General features: G+C 46.4%; 1 protein-coding gene across 4 annotated transcripts in view; it reads right to left on the bottom strand.

The window, feature by feature from the left end:
- MSANTD3 (Myb/SANT DNA binding domain containing 3) overlaps positions 1 to 20,121 on the bottom strand; it is a 65,189-nt gene that overhangs the window by 39,243 nt on the left and 5,825 nt on the right. The window lies entirely within an intron of this gene.

Here is a 20,121-nt window from a genome sequence, read left to right as displayed (position 1 = left end):
TAAGGGTGTGTTCACACGTACAGGATCCACAGCAGATTTGAATCTGCAGCAGATCTAATGCCCCAGATTAAACTCAAAGCAAATCTGCAACTTCAAATCTGCCGCAGATCCTGTACATGTGAACGCATCCTTAGGCCCCCGTTCACACTGAGCAAGAACGCCGTGCTCAGTGTGCTGCTTTGAGAAAAGGAGACGGCGTGAGCTCCTCCGCTACTGCACTCTACGCTCGAAGAAATTACATGTTATTTCTTTGAGCGGAGAGCGGCAGCAGTGGACGCGTGTGCGCCCTCTCCTTCACTCAAAGCAGCACACTGAGCATGGCGGAAGACAGTACAGGGGACACGCAAAGAACATGGCAGGTACTCAGCTCGCTGCCAACCATGTCTCCTGCTGTATACTTTATGATAAGCAGCACTGGTATCGAACCGAAAATCGATGGTAGAATCGATTTTTCGGTGCATCCCTAATGTTTAATTAAAAAAAAAAAAAAAGTATTTAATCAACCTCAACTATTTCTTTTTTAAATGTAAAATGTTAATGTGCTATCTTTACATCATAGTAATTTCTAAAGCAGCGAACAGAAAGTGAATCTGTCAGCTGCAATTCAGGTTCCATACTGCTGACACTATTAGATACATGTTAGACAAGGAGACACATGGTACCCTTCATATACCCAGCTGTGCTTCTGTAACATAGAAGAATTATGATACAGTAAGCTGAAAGCAGAGTCAGGAGCTTAGAGAAGACTTTTTGACATTTTTCACAGGAGAATAAAATAATCTTTCTATGTTATGGAAGCATAGATGGATATATGAAAAGTATACGAGTTAGAAAGAAATGCCTGAGATATACAAAAATACACATCTTTAAAAAGTTTATGCATATGGAGAAAAAAAACAAACAAAAAAAAAAACACACGACTCACAGACCTTAAAAACACAACTGTGTTGGCCTCCTCCCGCATATAATTTATCAAAGTTTATGCCTGAAAACAAGCAAAGATCTACACCTGCTCCAGAGGTGTAGATTTTTGCACAGGGCTGTTTTTTGCACAGCGGGCCGTCTTTACTAAGAGAAAGACAGGATGAGAAAACGAGTAAAATAATAACACTGTGGCCTGGAGGGATATAGGCCATTTTGCCCCCATTGCACTAGCTATGGCCACTATTGGATAGTGGCTCGCACCAGCATCCCCCGGACCAGCATACACATACTCAACTGGCCCCAAGTATTCAAAGGGATAACATGCCAAAATGCTAAATTATCCACTGCCACAAAGCAGCTTTGTCTTGTTCTCGTAACTAGTTGAGGATGCTGCAGTCAGATGCTTGTTTATAAGCTAGTTATCACCTATGCTGTGGAAGAAGGTAAGTTGGATTTAGAGAAAGGGTATGGGTGGATAATGGGGAGAAGATGTAATTCTATGTTTTTAGGGTTTTTTTTATTAGTTTCTTAGTTTTATTATTTCCATATACAAAAGTAAAACCAATAAAGTTTATGCTACCATATACCCCCCTCCCCTTAGACAGAAATACCTTTTCCTCAGCCATTCAATCTTAAATATCCTTCCATTGCAGTTTACCTCATGGGGCGCCTTTTTTTTTTACCCTCTCTAGTCCTAAATCCCTTCTCCTCCCCGCTTTATACTATACTAAATATCTTGAGTAGCTTCCACTTAATCCATCAGCGGTCCAGCTCCCTCCCCGCCCCCCGAAGGCCAGGCCACAGGGCGGAGCCGAACCCCCGAGCTGACACCACGCAGCCTAAACAAAAAAAAGACTGTATATTAACACCTTAACGACATCGGGCATAAGTATACACCCCCGCAGGGTGGGCTTTAACGCAAACGTGCGTACACTTACGCCCGATGTTTCCCCGATCGCTGAGTGTTCACACACAGCGATCGGGGAAGATGGCCTGCTATAATGTATAGCAGGCCATCCCTGCTTGTCGGCACGGGGGGTGATTAACCCCAACCCCCCCTCCCTCGGACAGCACCAATCGCCATCAGTGTCCTGGGGAAAGATGGCGCCGATGCCACCCCCACGATCGCCGTGATAGGCCGGCCAGTACCAGCCGGCCCATCACGGCGATCAAACTGTTAAAAAACAGTGTCCCCGGGTTCTGCACCCCTCAGCTAGGTACTATACTCACCTGATCTGGGTGTCCTCGCGTCTTCGTCGGGTCGCTTCCGGGTTTCGTCGGGTCCAGCGTCGTCTAACTTCGGAAAGGTTTGGCTCTTCGGGCTTGGGCGGGCCTCAGAAGTCTTCGCCAGCGTCGCTCTACTGCCCCCTAGCGGCTGATCAGTGAATATTATTTACTGATCAGTTGCTTTGGGTTAAAAATTTTTTGTTTTCCACCCTCCCCCCCCCATTTTTTTTTTCCTTTTTATGCGCCCTAACGCCGCTGAGTGCTGATCAGCATCGCACATAAGTGCGCTGCTGATCAGCAACTCCTCCTTTTTGGCATAGGGGCGGTTTTCCCCCCTATATCCTACTGCCACTGTCTGCTGATAAGTGCCGTAGGGATATTTTTTCTTACTGTCAAAAAAACGTAAAAAAACACTACATTACACCACACTACATGAAATAAAGTTTTACTACACTACATTACACATTTACATACCCCATATACCAATCCCCGTATAAAGTTTTCGGCGTCGGACGCATATGTTATTATTGCCTCAGACACTGAAACAGCCCGTGAGGATAAATGGGGGGGGGGAGGGGATCCTTTTTCCCTCCATTCATCCTCATTCTCATCATCCAGTGACGTGTCTGGGGGACACGTCTTTTCCGCCAGTACCGTTCTATTAAGAGATGACGGTATGGCGTGAAATTCTCCCAACTCTGTGAGAGTACCTCAGGGTACACTTACAGATTTAGGGTACGTGCACACTGCGGAATGGCGAAGGATAACCCTTTGTGCATTCCGCAGCTAGCAACCGCGTGTCTCCGCCCGTGTCAAACTCCATTCTATGCACGGGCGGATTTCGTCGTCCGTCCAAAGAATGAACACGTTCATTCTTTGGACAGAGGGTGGAATCCGCCCGTGCATAGAATGGAGTGTGACATGAGCGAAGACGCGCGCGTCCATCAGTCCGCCGGCGGGTGCCAGCTGCGGAATGCACAAAGGGTTATCCTTCGCCATTCCGCAGTGTGCATGTACCCTTACAGTGTATGAAGGAAGGGAAACCCGAATCCAGCCCCCAGATGCCCCCCCCCCATCCCCGGAATAAAGGCCCTATTCCACCAACAGATCTGACAACAGATTATCTGCCAAAGATTTGAAGCCAAACCCAGGAACAGACTATAATCAGAGAACAGGTTATAAAGGAAAGGCTGGATTTCTCCTCTTAAAATCCACTCCTGGGTTTGGCTTCAAATCTTTGGCAGATAATCTGTCGTCAGATCTGTTGGTGGAATAGGGCCTTTAGTGGGAAGATCGTTTGGGAACGGATCTTCCCACTGCAGGATAAAGGTTACCACCTGTACGGGGATAACTTTTATACCAGCACCCCCTCTTCAGGTCCCTTGCTGCCCGAGCTACTGTAGCTTGCCGCACGATTGAAAAATATCAGAAGCAGTAATTAGAGCCCTAATATTTAGCAGCCGTGGAGCGGACCAGCGCTTCTGGATATGAGGGACCCCGTATCGCACCAGGAAAACATTTTCCAGGTGACGTCCCCCACACTGGAGACCCCAGAAGAAGTGCAGAGTGTGGCGTAACAGGGGGATCAGGAGGGACAACACTTTCCAGTGTGCCACCTGTCCTGATCACCCCAGCCGCTGCATACTGGATCGCTTCAAGGCGTACCACACGTCATTGGAGTTCCACATTTTCAAAATTCTGTCCCTTATTCCTATTTCAGGGGTCACCTTGATCTAGGGATTATTCTAATTGCTATTATGGAGTCGGGAAGGAATTTTTTCCCAGTGATGAGGCTATTGTCGTCTGCCTTACAAGGGTTTTTTTTGCCTTCCTCTGGATCAACACAGGTTGAATTTGATGGACACCTGTCCTTTTCAACCTTATAAACTAATAATTGGCCTAATACCCCCAAATAAATTAAAATTGTCCCTTTTCCCCAGCAAATAGTTATGGCCGCCATTCCCGTTGGAGGATGCCATGATGCAATTACAAAGCCTCTGTGCTGCCAGGACAGTAGAAACCCCCCACAAGTGACCCCATTCTGGAAACTACACCCCATAAGGAATCTAACAAGGGGGGCAGCGGGGATATTGCCCCCTGGTGACGGTATTTTTTATTTTCACGGCACATGTTCTACATAGGTGCCCGTTACCAGTGGGGTCCATTTGCTCACTGCACCCCTTGTTAAATTCCTTATGGGGTGTAGTTTGCAGAATGGGGTCACTTGTGGGGGGTTCCCACTGTCCTGGCAGCACAGGAGCTTTGTAATTGCGACATGGCCTCCATCCTCTATTCCAGCCTCTAAATGGTGCTCTGTCCATTTGGTGGCTTGCCCTGTGCCCATATGACACATTATGTCCACATGTGGGGTTTTTTCGTACTCTGTGGAAATAACCCTACACATTTTGCATTCATTTTCTTTTTTAACCCCTTGTGGAAATGGAAAAAAATCAAGGCTAGACCAACATTTAGTGTAAAAAAATGTTTAATTTTTACACTAAATCATTGATCTTGTCTTCATTTTCACAAGGGGTTAAAAGATAATTAAAAAAAGAAATACCCCACATGTGGACTTAAGGCGACATGCAGGTGCAGGGTAAGCCTCCAAAGGGAAGGAGCGCCATTTGGCTTTTGGAAGCTGGATTTGGCTGGAATGGTCATCGTGCTGCCAAAAGACTGGAAACCCCCCACAAGTGACCCCATTCTGGAAACTACACCCCTCAGGCAATCTAACAAGGGGTGCAATGAGGATATGGACCCCCTGATAACGGGCACATTTGTGACGTGAAAGTGAAAAAATGAAAGTTTTCACTTTCACGTCACATTGTTCCACATTTTTGTCCGTCACCAGTGGGGTCCATATGCTCACTGCACCCCTTGTTAAATTCCTTAAGGGGTGTAGTTTCCAGAATGGGGTCACTTAGGGGGGGGGGGGGGGGGGGGGGTGTTCCAGTGTTTAGGCAGCACAAGGGCTCTGTAAATGCGACATGGCCCGTGAAATCCATTCCAGTGAAATTCAGCTTCCAAAAGCCAACTGACGCTCCTTCCCTTTGGAGGCTCGTTCTGCGCCCACTTGGCACTTTATGTCCACATGTGGGGTATTTCCGTATTCGGGAGAAACTGCGCTACACGTTTGGTGTTTTTTTTCTTCTTTTATCCCCTTGTAAAAATGAAAAATGAAGGCTAGAACAACTTTTTAGTGTAAAAAATAGAATTTTTCCTTTTTTACGCCACATTGTACTGAAAATCTGTGTACCTGTGGGGTCCAAATGCTCACCGCATCCCTTGTTACATTCCTTGAGGGGTGTAGTTTTCTAAATGGTGTCCCTTTAGCCTCTGCCAACCTTAAGTGGTACAGTCAAAAATGACCAAATAAAACGGAGGCATTGAACTTCACTAGGCGCTCTTTTATATCTGAGGCTTGTGGTTGCGTCAAACAATGCAATAGGGCCACATATGGGGTATTTCTATAAACTGCAGAAACGGGGCAATCAATATTGGGGTGCATTTCTCTGCTAATCAGTTTATCATTGTAAAAGATATTGGATTACAATTACAAATTACAAATTAAAATTTTCAAATTTCTTACACACTTAGCTTTTATTTCTGTGACTCCCCTAAAGGGTTAAAAAAACTTTCTGGATGTGCTTTTGCAGAGTTTGGGGGGTGCAGTTTCTGAAATGGGGTGCTTTGTGGGGCTTTATAACATACAGTCCCCTCAAATACACTTTAAGGCTATGTTAACACTGCGTATGAATCCGTCCGTAGATCGTACGCCGCCGTACATGTGCGGCTGAAACCACGGGCGTGGGAAAAATAGACATGCGGCCGGATGCGTACGAACCAGGAACATACACCTGTAGTACAGTTATGCTTCCCTAGCTTGCTTCGAAGCGATCTGAGGCAGGTCATTTACTTGGAAATCTTCGCTCAGCCCCGTAAACCACACAGAACCTTTTGGATCGAAAAATCAAGTTAAATTTGGCTGAAATAAGTACTCCGTACGGGACCGCATGGAAATCCACAGCCGTGAGTTTCAACATTTCCGTCCTCAAACAATGGTCTTGTTCATTTTTCACAGCGCCGTATACAATCCGGCCGTAAGCTCATACATAGTGTGCACTGTGTGGGCGTATATCGTATACTTTCAAGCGAACGCATCAACCTCAAAACTACGTACGTATATTCGCGGTTTGCACTACGGACGGATTCATACGCAGTGTGAACATAGCCTTAGGCTGGGTTCACACTACATATATGTCAGTATTGTGGTCCTCATATTGCAACCAAAACCAGGAGTGGATTAAAAACACAGAAAGGCTCTGTTCACACAATGTGAAATTGAGTGGATGGCCGCCATTTAATGGGAAATATTTGCTGTTATATTAAAACAATGGCTGTTATATTGAAATAATGGCAGTTATTTACTGTTATATGGCGGCCATCCACTCAATTTCAACATTGTGTGGACAGATCCTTTCTGTGTTTTTAATCCACTCCTGGTTTTGGTTGCAATATGAGGACCACAATACTGACTGAAATATAAGTAGTGTGAACCCAGCCTAAACCTGAACAGGTCCCTAAAAATATCTGATTTTGAAATTTTACTGAAAATTTGGAAAATTGCTGCTAATGTTTTAAGCTTTCTATTGTCTAAAAAAAATTAAGATAGTTTAATAGGGGGCGTGGTCTAGGAATGGCGCAGAGCGGTCGCATGTTCTAAGCGCTCTACTCCCTCTGCCCAACACCAGGCTCATCAGCAGCACCAAAGCCGCACCACATGTCACAGCATACCTTCTCCAGCAGCGGCAAGCCACGCAGGACGAAGCGGACGGCTGCGATCCCTGCTACAGGGTCCATCTGGCGCCATCTCAAAAGCACAGGGGTGAGTCCTGCGGTCTCCCCGCCGCCATTACGCTGCAGCAGCTTCTCCCCTCTCACACCCACAGCCGCAGGGTCCGCAAGTGTCCCAGTAGCCTCCACAAGTGGTTGCATGCCCGCATCACCGGCTCCCCATTGCCTCCCGAGCCCGCCGGACACCCGCCACACAAGTGAAGCACCTCTGAGCAGAGGACCCACGTGTCCTCCTGCAGCCATGCAGCCGCCATTACAGGTCTCCTCACATCTTGCACACACAGACGCTGGCACGCCTGTCTCCACGGTGAGACACAGGGACTCTCCTGCCTCAGGGACTCTCTCTCCTTCCTCACAGGCACAGTGTGCCCCTCTGACCACTCTGTCCCTCTCCATCTCTGACCCCCTCTCACCTGTAATGATGGGGGATGATATGAAAGAGCTTAAGCAGCAAATGGCTGCCATGCCTACGAAAGAGGACATGGAAAGATATATACAGCGCCTGGAATCCCACTTACAAGTCAGAAATAAAGGCACTTTCAGCTAATTTTTCTCAACTAACTGATCGAGTGCATAGGATAGAGGAAGACATAGTCACTATATCTGCCACTCAATCCACCCAACAGGTTGTGCAATCAGATCAACAAGACACATTGGTCCGACATACTCAGCAAATTCACTCCCTGTTCAACCTGGTGGATGATCAGGAAAATTGAAACCGCTGCAATAACATACGGCTCAGGGGGGTTCCAGAAACAATTGACACCCCGGCATTGCTCCCTAAGTTGCAGTCATTCTTTAATGCTATACTGGAGCGCCCGGATGATAATGAGATAAATAGACCGGGCACACCGTGCTCTCGGGCCCCGCAATCCTGATGCGGATAAACCACGCAGCATGATCTGTCGCATTAACTTCTATCGGATAAAGGAGGAGATAATGCGCAGAGCCCGGGATAAAGAGACCTTGGTCATAGATGGTCACCGTGTACAACTTCTGGCTGATCTCTCCCACTTCACTCTAGCAAAGAGACGTGCCCTTAAGCCACTCCTGGATTCACTCAGTGCCAACAATATTGTTTATTCATGTGGTCACCCGTTTCAACTTCAAGTGCGCAAACATGGCCGTCTTTATACGCTATTGACACCGGCTGATGTTGACTCATTCTGCGAATCCCTGGACATTCCAATCGCTCAGGTCACTGATTGGCCATACGCCGCCCCTCCTATCCCACAGCGCCAACCTCGTCGCAGAGATCGGAGAAATCGTGTCTCGCCAGAAGGCGGGGAACACCCGCAGGAGGCAGCGGTGGATTAAATGGCCCAACGGACTTGAAGTGATGAGTACTTTTTCACGACAGTCCTGTCTCTGGTTTCCTGTTTTGCATAAGTTCGGCCCTTTGAGACACCTGTCCTTTACATCCCTAGTGAACGGTTTTTGCCGTAGGACAGTTGCTGGTTCACTCAGAGGCTAAATATTTGTACATTTTAAGTGTATAATGCCCAATGTTAAGTGCTCCACCTTACAGGCAGGTTATGAAGGTTCGATGTTGTTACTTTGCCATATATCATAATGAGAGGTGGTTATTGAGGCCATTGACCCTAGGCTTTGTTAGGTTACTGCCATTACCATCTTACATTATATTCGGGGCCAGTTAGAAGTGACCTTTACCTTCAGATGCAGACAGATCTCAATTAGTGGCAATAAGTAACAATGTTATAATCTTATTGTGGTTTTTTGGTTAAACCGCTTATTGTATAAGTCTACCTGGTGCTGGGTGAGAGGGTTCGTTGGCCCTAACTAGGCAACTCTCCCACCTAAGGTTTGACCGCTCTAATAGTGGTCCTTACTGTTATGCCCCTATTCCACAGGTCGTTTAGAGGAGCAAACGAGCGTTCTCAGCGCTCGTTTGCGCCTCGTTCCCCGCTCGCTGCCGCCGCTGCAGCGAGCGGGTGAGTGCGGGAGGGGGCGGCGGGGACCTGCGGGGGGGCTGCCCGGGTGATCGCTGATCGTCCGGGCAGCCCATAGGATATAGCAGCGTCTGCTGCCGATGCTCCTATTCAACGGAGCGACGGCAGCAGATCGCTGCTATATCAGTCGCTTGTTTTTTCAACATGTTGAAAAACAAGCGACTGCAACGATCAGCCGACATGAACGATGTCGGCTGATCGTTGCACTCTATTCCACCGGACGATTATCGTCCGTAGCGGCCGATATCGGCCGAATACGAACGATGATCGTTCCGTGGAATAGGGCCTTTACTCTTCTTTACCTCCCAGTTTAGTTGCTGAGAGGTCAGCCGAAAGGCACGCTTTTCTCTTCTTACCTGCTCCTTTTCTTATCCCATTCCTCCCTTCCCTCTCTCCCCCCCCCCCTTTTATTTTTACTTTTGTACTGTCTTTAATCTTTCCTCCAGTCTCTCTTCTCCTTCCCTATCCTTCCCCTCCCTGTCCAGGATGGTGGCATCCCTTAAACTGTGTTCCCTAAACGTTAGAGGATTAACACCCCTGAAAAAAGGTTGCAAATCTGCTATAACATGCACAAAGAAAAGGTCCATTTCCTCTTTTTGCAGGAGACCCATTTTAAAACACATCACATACCTCAGTTCTCCAATAGGTACTACCCCACGTGGCACCATAGCTCTAACCCTGAATGTAAATCTAGGGGAGCAAGTATAGGTATCCACAGATCACTACGTCATAAGCTCCTTGACACTCAGGTCGACACAGAGGGGAGATGTGTGTTCTTAAAATTATCTGTCCAGTCAAAGATTTTTACGCTTGCGTGTCTTTATCTCCCTAATCAGGACCAAGTAAAAACATGTCAGCGCTACCTGCGTCTGCTGGATAGCTTTGCGGAGGGCCTTTTGATTGTTGGCGGAGATTTTAACTTAGTCTTTGATCCAGCATTAGACTCCTCCTCAGGGGGCGGGCAACAGCCGGTATCCCATATGCACCGGCTGACATCAACTCTTCATTCCCTTCAGCTGGTGGATATATGGAGAATCCTACACCCCAATGACTGTGACTACACTCTCAGATCACGCACCTGTGTTCTGCACGCTGGAGATTCCTGGCTCAGCCTCCACTTTTCAGTCATGGAGGCTAAATGAGAATCTCCTAAGAGATGCCGTGCCTCTCCGACGTGCAGAATACCATAACAGATTTCATTACCAACCATGCACACGACGACACTGCCCTCCCCTACCAATGGGAAGCCTTAAAGTGTGTGATCGGTGGCACACTAATAAAACATGGCGCCCGATTGAAAAAAGACCGTGCAGCGACAATATCTCACCTGCTGACACAGATACACGATCTAGAGATGGCTCACAAGTCTTCTCTAGCTACCCAAATATTGGCTGACTTGACGACAGCGAGATACAAATTAAAGACCCTATTAAGCCAGACGTACACTAGGTTTAGAGATAGGATGAAACGGTACTCCTATGAGAATGCAGACAAGTATGGTAGGGCAATGGCGAAGCTGCTCCACCCTCGCAATAATACAGTCTATATTCCCAAGCTCAATACCCCACAGAGACCTCCTATTCATGACCCAAAGCTTATTAGCGACGCATTTCGAGACTATTACAAGGATTTATACGATATCCGAGGTCACTTCCATGACGCCCAGCCAACAACCCTTCACAATGCCATAAGTGAATATATCTCTGATACCCCCCCCCCTGCCCGCTCTCTCTGAGGAGGCGATGGATTCGCTGGAAGCGGACTTTTCTGAAGTTGAGATTTCAGAGGCCATTAAATGCCTCCCTACAGGTAAGAGCCCTGGCCCGGATGGCTATACTACCCGCTTTTATAAAATCCTTGCCCCAATTCTCACCCCATTCCTCACGAAAGTGTTTAATGCTGTCACAGTAAACTCTCCATTCCCAACACAGGCTATGGAGGCCCACATTACGGTGTTGCCAAAACCTGGGAAGGAGCCAAATGTTTGCCCTAACTTTCGCCCTATTTCCCGAATTAATATCGATATCAAACTGTATTCCAAGCTTATTGCAAATTTCCTTTCTCTTCTCCCTTCTATTATTTCCAAAGATCAAGTAGGTTTTATTAAAGCTAGAGAGGCGAGAGATAATACGAATAAAACACTACTCCTTAACTCACTTGCCCAAAAGAGACGGGTACCTATGTGCCTGGTCTCTGTCGATGCCGAAAAGGCATTTGACAGAGTGCACTGGTCCTTTATGGAACACTCTCTCAGTCAAATTGGAATGGGCCCCCTTATGTTATCGCGGATCATGGAGTTATATTGCAACCCCTCGGCGAAAGTTAGGGCAAGCGGGATCTTGTCTGCCCCCTTCCCTATTCATAATGGCACCCGACAGGGATGTCCCCTGTCACCTCTCCTTTATACCATAGTCATGGAGCACTTAGCTGTCGCCATACGCGAAAATACAGACATTCACGGTATTACCCTGGGCCCAGACCATCATAAGCTAGCGTTATATGCAGACAATCTTTAATTATATGTCACCAACCCCCATATATCTTTCCCATCCCTCATCTCAGAAATGGATCAATTTGGTAAAGTGAGCAACTTCAAAGTAAATTACACTAAAACTGAGGCGCTCAATATATCACTCCCTCCCTCCACATTGCAGACTCTGAAATCCAATTTCTCCTTTAAATGGGAATCCACTGCTATTAAATATCTGGGTACTTACATTCCTACCAATCTCTCCTCCCTGTTTAAACTAAACTATGAACCTCTCCTCCACAAAACGAAAGCATCCCTCCAAGAATATAATCTCAAATTGCTCTCATGGTTCGGGCGTATAAACGTGGTCAAGATGGATATTTTGCCACGTTTTCTATACATATTTCAAGCGCTGCCTATCCAAGTTCCTAATGTATTCTTCACACAACTGAACAAAGCACTGAGCAAATTCATTTGGGGCTCTACGAGACCCCGTGTGAGGTTTAAAACCCTTTGCCAATCTAAACAGACTGGAGGAGCGTGTCTCCCAGATTTTAAAGCCTATCATAAAGCATCTATTCTCATGCGAGTGGTGGATTGGCATAGGTCTCGTGACCTTAAGCAATGGGTCATGATAGAGTAACATTTATCCCCTTGGGCTTAAAGCTCCCTCCCATGGATTGATAAACGACATTACATGGGTTACCAGGCTCTTCCTTTTCTGACCCGGCAGTTTCTTACTGTGTGGAATAGGACGATCTCCTCATGTAACATTTCTAACAACCCGGGACCGCTGACACCTCTGTTTGGCAACCCTGACTTCATCCCAGCATTCCGACAGATTAGGTTCCTAGCATGGGACAGAGACTCCTTCTCGAGACTGACACACACCACAGCAGGCCAGTCCACCATACCTACATTCGCACAACTTAAAAATCTTCACCAAGACAGTCACATTTCTTGGATAGGGTATCTCCAGCTGCGGTCTTTCCTGAATTCTTTTTCACAACCACAGGCTCTACATCTGAACCTCACTGATTTTGAAACGTTGATAACGCAGATGGGCTCTCCGCAGAGACTCCTCTCAGACGTATACATTATCCTCAGCTCCCTCACACGGTCTACTTCCTTATGCTATATGCAGGCATGGGAAAGGGAACTCTGGATCCAAATATGTGCTACTGACTGGGACAAATGTTTCTTATTTACGCACAAACTACCGATAGCATGTCATGCTCAGGAAAAAAAAAAAATTACAAAATCTTGACACGGTGGTACCGCTATCCAACTTTCCTGCACTCTATTTTCCCCTCTGTGTCTGACCTGTGCTGGCGATGCTCCTCTGCACCCGGGACTATGCTACACATTTGGTGGAGCTGCCTATCACGAAATGGATACTGGCCCAAAATCTTCACTCTATACAACACTGACAGTTAACTCGATACAGACTACCCCTCAGATTGGCCTCCTCTCCATAATCCCCGGCTCCATCTCCTCAGCTAAAAAGGGCCTTCTCAGGCACTTTCTGACTGCCGCTAGAGTGGTGCTTCCCCGTCATTGGAGGTCCTCCACAGCTCCTTCTTGTGCAGAATGGGTAACCGAGGTCAATTATCTCATGCGAATGGAGGAGATGGTGGCAGAGGACGCCAATCGTAATGCTCAGTTCAATCGCATTTGGAGGACCTGGCTGACGTTTCGCGATGGTCCTAATCTGGGCTCCTGGCTAGCCACCCCCTAGATTTTGACCTCACCTTTAGCCTCTGACTTATGGTTAGAACAACAATTATAGACGCCTCCTTCCTGGACATCCTCCCCCCCCCCCCATATCCAGTGTCTGTTGCCACCCTCTCCCCCCCTTCCCCTTCTCCCTTGGTTTTCTGTCACATCTTCTGTTTTCTCTCTTCCCTTCTTTTCCATTTAAATCTTAAATAATCTCCTTGCCTTATACCAGGGGTGGGGAACCTCCGGCCCGCGGGCCGCATCCGGCCCCTGAGACCTCCCGATGCGGCCCGCGGCCCGCAGCTCCCCTGTGATGCTCGCCGCTCTGCTGGGGAAGAAGCCGGCATACACCGCATCCTCCGGTGTCTGTGACAGCTGGCGGACACCGGAGGATGCTGTCTGTGCCGGCTTCTTCCCCAGCAGAGCGGCGCGTGTCTTTAGTCTCTTGCGGGCCGGGCGCGATGACGTCATTTCATCGCGCACCGCCTGCAGGAGAAGACCGGCACAGAGGACCTGGGAGAGAAGAGGACCTGGACTGCGTGGGAGCGGAGGTAAGGTGAGTGGGATGCTTATTTTTTTATTTGGGGGTCAACTAGGATCCGAGGGACATGATTGATGGGGGGGGGGGGACAACTAGGCTACCAGGGACATGACTGATGGGGGGGGACAACTAGGCTACCAGGGACATGACTGATGGGGGGGGGGGGGACAACTAGGCTACCAGGGACATGACTGATGGGGGGGGGGGGGAATAACTAGGCTACCAGGGACATAACTGATGGGGGGGGGGGACAACTAGGCTACCAGGGACATGACTGATGGGGGGGGGGGGGGGACAACTAGGCTACCAGGGACATGACTGATGGGGGGGGGGGGGGGGAGAATAACTAGGCTACCAGGGACATAACTGATGGGGGGGGACAACTAGGCTACCAGGGACATGACTGATGGGGGGGGGGGAATAACAAGGCTACCAGGGACATAACTGATGGGGGGGGGGGACAACTAGGCAACCAGGGACATGCCTGATGGGGGTTAACTAGGCTACCAGGGACATGCCTGATGGGGAATAACTAGGCTACCAGGGACATGCCTGATGGGGGGGGAATAACTAGGCTACCAGGGACATGACTGATGGGGGGGGAATAACTAGGCTACCAGGGACATGCCTGATGGGGGTTAACTAGGCTACCAGGGACATGACTTGGGGGTTAACTAGACTACAAGGGGCATCACTGGGGGTTAACTACAATAGCAGGGGCACTAGGGGAACAATACTATGCCTTGTCCTGGGTGCTGCAAACCCCCGCTACTAACTGCCGCGCACTGTATGCGGCCCTCGAATGATTTTATTAATGCCCGACCGGCCCTCGACATGGAAAAGGTTCCCCACCCCTGCCTTATACCAATAGCAGTCCGCTTACAGACTTACTTCGATGTTAATTTATTTTTCTGCTATCAGATTATAGGTCAACACAATAGCGGAATATTTATGCTGACAACACTTTACTTCAGGCTGTGAGTTTAACCCCTTCGTGCTGCAGCTAGTTTTGGCCTTAATGACTAGGCTAATTTTTCAAAATCTGACCTGTCACTTTATGCTCTTATAGCTCAGTGATGCTTTAACGTATGCTAGCGATTCTTTTTTCGTCACATATGGCACTTAATGTTAGTGGCAAAATTTGGTCACTACTTTGTGTGTTTTTTGTGAAAAACATCAAAATATCATGAAAAATTAAAAAAATTAGCATTTTATGAACTGTAAAATTCTCTGCTAAAAAAAAAAGTCGTAGCACATAAATTAGTTACTAAGTCACATTACCAATATGTCTTCTTTATTCTGGCATAATTTGGTAAAACTTATTTTACTTTTTTAGGGTGTTATGGGGCTTAGAAATTCATCAGCAAATTATCACATTTTCATGAAAGTTTCCAAAACTGATTTTTTTAGGGACCAGTTCTTTTTTTAAATGGATTTAGAAGTCTGGTATCCTGAAAACCCCCATAAGTGACCCCATTTTGAAAACTACACACCTTGAAGAATTAATCTAGGGGTATAAGGGGCATTTTAACCCTACATGGGCTGGAGGAAAGTATTCACAATTACGCAGTAAAAAAAATGGAAAATTAAAATTTTACAATAATATATATGTTTAGATTAAAGTTTCTCATTTTCAAAAGGAAAATGAGAGAAAAAGCACCCCAAGATTTGTAACGCAGATTCTCTTGAGTACAACGGTACCCCATATGTGGGCGTAAACCACTGTATGGGCACACAGCAGGGCTCAGAAGGAAGGGAGCGCCAATTAGCTTTTCCAATGCAGATTTTGCTGAAGAAGTTTCTGAGCGCCAGGTGCGTTTGCAGTGCCCCTGTAGTGTCAGCAGAGAGAAAAACCCCCATAAGTCACCCCATTTTGGAAAGTGCACCCCTCAAAGAATTCATCTTGGTGTGAGGTGAGCATTTTGACCCCACAGGTATTACAGGAAAGTATTCAAAAGAAGACAGTAAAAATGAAAAACTCGAATTCTTCCAATAATATGTTCGTTTAGTTTGAAATTTCTCAATTTCACGAGGAACAAGAGAAAAAAAGTACCCCAAAATTTGTAACGCAGGTTCTCCTGAGTACAATGGTACCCCATATGTGGGCGTAAACCACTGTATGGGCACACAGGAGGGCTCAGAAGGGAAGGAGCGCCAATTAGCTTTTTCAATGCAGATTTTGCTGCAGAAGTTTCCGAGCGCCAGGTGCGTTTGCAGTGCCCCTGTAGTGCCATCAGAGTAAAATCTCGCCATAAGTCACCCCATTTTGGAAAGTGCACCCCTCAAAGAATTCATTTTGGGGTGTGGTAAGCATTTTGACCCCATAGGTATTAGAGGAAAGTATTCAAAATTGGCCAGTAAAAATGAAAAACTCGAATTTTTCCAATATGTTGGTTTAGTTTGAAATTTCTCAATTTCACGAGGAACAGGAGAGTAAACGTACCCCAAAATCTGTAAGTCAGGTTCTCCTGAGTAAAACGGTACCCCATATGTGGGCATAAACCACTGTATGGGCACACAGCAGGGCTCAGAAGGGAAGGAGTGCCAATTTACTGGAGCAAAACCGCAGCTAGTAATGGTTATTAGAATAGCGCAGTTACTAAAATAAAATAAAAAAAATGAGATTACAGGTAATGTGGGGTGGTTACGGGCAACCTGGGGTGGTTACGGGCAACCTGAGGTGGTTACAGGTAATCTGGGGTGGTTACGGACAACATGGGCTGGTCACGGGCAACCTGCTGTGCTTACAGACAATCTGGGGTGGTTACGGGCAACGTGGGGTGGTTACGGGCAACCTGCAGTGTTTACAGACAATCTGGGGTGGATACAGGCAACGTGGGGTGGTTACGGATAAACTGAAGTTCTTATAGGCAATCTGGGGTGGATACCTGTAGTCTGGCATGGGCACCGCAATCTGGAGGGGGTCATTGGCAATTTGGGGTGGTCAGAAGCGCCGTGTGGTGGTCAGAGGCAACGTGCAATCTGGGGGGTTACATGTAATCTGGCGTGATTACAGGAAACCTGGGGGGTTATGTGCAACCTGGAAGGGTTACAGACAATCTGGGATTGTTACTGCTAAACTGAAGTGCTTATAGGTAATCTGGGGTTGGTAAATGTAATTTGGGGCGGTTACGGGCAATCTGGGGGGGGGGTAGGGGTAATTTGGGATTAAACTGCAATTATTACTATAATAAAAAGTGTGTGTGTTTTATTTTTTGTATGTTTGTCACTTTTTGTACTTTATACATTCATTTTCACTGTATTACTGTGATATTTTCTATCTCAGTAATCATAGTTCAGTGACAGAGACCAAATTGGTCTCTGTCACTTTAAATTTTCCAGAGTTGGCTGGTTGTGAAGCGCATGCGCACTTCATAACCAGCCAGGACGTCGAGGAGGACGTAGCTCCAGGATCAGGTGAGTATACGGGGAAGGGGGGGGGGGGACATCACTTTTTATCCCCTGTCACCAATCATTCATGGTGACAGGGGATAAAAAGTGCGGGCGGCACATGGTATAAGCGATCAGCGGTATATAGTATATACGGCTGATCGCTTGTACTGGGACCCCACAGGGGGGTCCCCAATGACTGCCCCATGCTCTCCGCTACCTCCGGTGGCGGAGAGCACGGGGCTTTCATTCATTTAAACTTTTCCATCCCTGCGAACAAACATCGTTTGTTCGCAGGGATGGCGGCGGCCATCTTGGAAATGATGGCCGGCGGGGGAGGGGGGTTAGTGATTCCCTACTAGGGGGGGCTGATCTGGGGTCTGAGGAGACACTTATTTTATCTCCCTCTGGGAGATGAAAATAGCGTTAATAGCGGCGATCGTCGGTAAGGGGGGGGGGGGGGGGGGACATACCCCACACACTGCCCCAACCCCTCAGCTACCTCCGGTAGCTGGGGGGATGGGGTGGGGGCCGTCCCGGCCCCGCAGCCTTATTCTCTGCCATCGCGTAAAAAGCTGATGGCAGCAGAATAAGGACCCTTAGTGACCACCGTAAAAAGCCGTATCGGCGGTCACTAAGGGGTTAATAAATGCTGCCATCATAAAGTAGACATATTGCTAATGCTATTTAATATATAATTGATGTAGCATAACCATTTTCTGTATAAGCAGAAAAGTTTTAAAGTTGGAAAAATGCATTTTTTCACAATTTTTCACGTTATTTTGTTTTTTTTCATAAAGATTCGTTATAAGTATCGACTCCAATTTACCAGAAATGTAAAGTACAATATGTCACGAGAAAACAATCTCATAATAAGTAAAAGCATCCCGAAGTTATTAATGAATAAAGTGACGCAGGTCATATTCATAAAATTTGTCTCTGTCCTTAAGGCCATTTAAGGGGTTAAAAAAAAAAAAAAAAAACACTAACTTTTTCTTAATTTACATTACATTTACAATTTCCACTATCGGCATGATAATAACACTAACCTTTACATTACCATTGCCCATGCACCACGCCCAACCCCTTCGGGGCGCGCCTGATGTCTAGCAGCCAAGTTACACTCATACCAGGTTTCCAGACGATTCTATATTTCTACATACAAATTAATGTTTGCTTTAAGGGTTCGTTCACACATACAGGATTTGCAGCAGATCTGATGGTGCAGATTTAAATCAAATCTGGGCCATTAATTCTGCTACGGATCCTGTATGTGTGAAGGGGTATTCCGGGCAATAGTTTTTTTTATTTTTTTTTACATTTCTTTAATAAATAACTTAAAAGTAAATTTATGTATTTTGTTAACTTTTTTTTACATTGATAGGTAGCAGTAAGAAAAGACAAGGTTCCTCTGTCACCACCAATGGCTGTGATCTGCAGGGCTGTTCAAGCCCTGGTCCTGGCACAGCAACATATAAACAGTGTTGCTGCATGCAGCACTAGCGACATTGAACGTCCCCTTATGTCTAGTCTAATGGATATTAGCATTAAAATAGTTGGTTGGGGAAGAAGTCTGACGCTGGCATTGCAGCCACGGCACAGTGAAGCAAAGCAAGTTTACACTTTAGGAATTAAACACTAATTTTAATTTGTGCTGCAAAAACTGTATTGTTTTTTTTTTTTTTTTAGCTTAAAAAGTGCCACAAAAAAAAACTGCCAGTTGCTCTAAGTAATTTTGCAAAACTGCAGCTGAGTGAAAAAAATAGCAAAGGCACAGAAAAACATCAAAATGCCCTAAAAGAAAATCCACACACAAAATGGCTATGGTGTTTAGTATTTCCCAACTTACTCTCTGCTAACATCTTTTAAAGAAAAAAAAATGGCATGCACCAATTTTGGAGTCTTTGTTGCCTTTTTATGGAAAAAGGTCTAGTCTGACAGCACTGAATCTAACCTGTTGATAGCACCCTATAGCACCAGGGACACTGAGGAGGAAGGTATGTGTCTTACCTTTCTCCTCGGAGCCAGTCCAGTGCTGTTAGTCGGGGTGAACTCTGATCCGTAGCACTGCCACAACATCCAGCCCGCCCCCTCCACTGATCATCATTAGAAGGGGTGGGCTGGATGACACAGCAGTGCTTTTAATGCTTCTCCGGAAAAGAGTTTACCCCAACTAACAGCGCGGGACCAGCGCAGAGGAGGAAGGTAAGACACATACCTTCCTCCTCAGTGCTATAGGGGTCTATCAGCAGGTTAGATTCATCTAACCTGCTAATAGTTCCCCTTTAAGGGATGTTCTGGGCAGAGAGGGTTTTTTTTTCAGGGTTGCTGGGGTTGCTGGGGGGAAAAAAAAAGGCATACTCACCTTCTCCAACTGCTTTCCTGAATGTCACACATCATGTGGGTAGGAAACGCTCACTCTACACAGTGATTGGCACATTTTTTGAAGGAATGAGGCACGGCAGGATGCCCCATGGGCCGCACAATACTGTTGCTGTGAGCTAGCAAAGATGTTAGATAAAATAAGCTAGCTCTTTAGTGTATATCGTGCTAAATTCTGTGTGCAACTAGAACTCGCACCCCTTTTACACTAATCACAACTGGTGTAAAAGGATAAAAAGATATTGTTAGAATAATCTAACCTGCTGATATCACCCTATTGAGCACAGAGCGCTGAGGATGAAGGTATGTCTGTTACCTTCTTCCTCAGCACCATTTCCATGCACTTTGCAGTTTAATCCGGTGTGGGCTGTGTGGTCACCGCTTTCTGTTTCCTTAGCGTTGTCCCTTTGCATTTTTTCTTTCATGTTTGTTTCCTATACACTACTTTGGACTTCTGCCTACCCGAAGTAAAGTTTGATGGGGGTTTGTGTCAGCAGTTAACAATCCTAAAATCTTAGGCTAATGTTATCCTGTTTCTCATCACATTCTTGGATTATAAATTATGCTTTTTGTGTTTTGAAAGTAAACTATTGTGTATTTGTTTATATACCTTGTTTTCTATCAAATCAGATTCAACGTAATCC

This window comes from Dendropsophus ebraccatus, chromosome 2 (genome assembly GCF_027789765.1).
Source record: "Dendropsophus ebraccatus isolate aDenEbr1 chromosome 2, aDenEbr1.pat, whole genome shotgun sequence".
In the NCBI taxonomy this organism is placed as follows: domain Eukaryota; kingdom Metazoa; phylum Chordata; class Amphibia; order Anura; family Hylidae; genus Dendropsophus; species Dendropsophus ebraccatus.
This window is presented reverse-complemented; position numbering and strand designations above follow the sequence as displayed.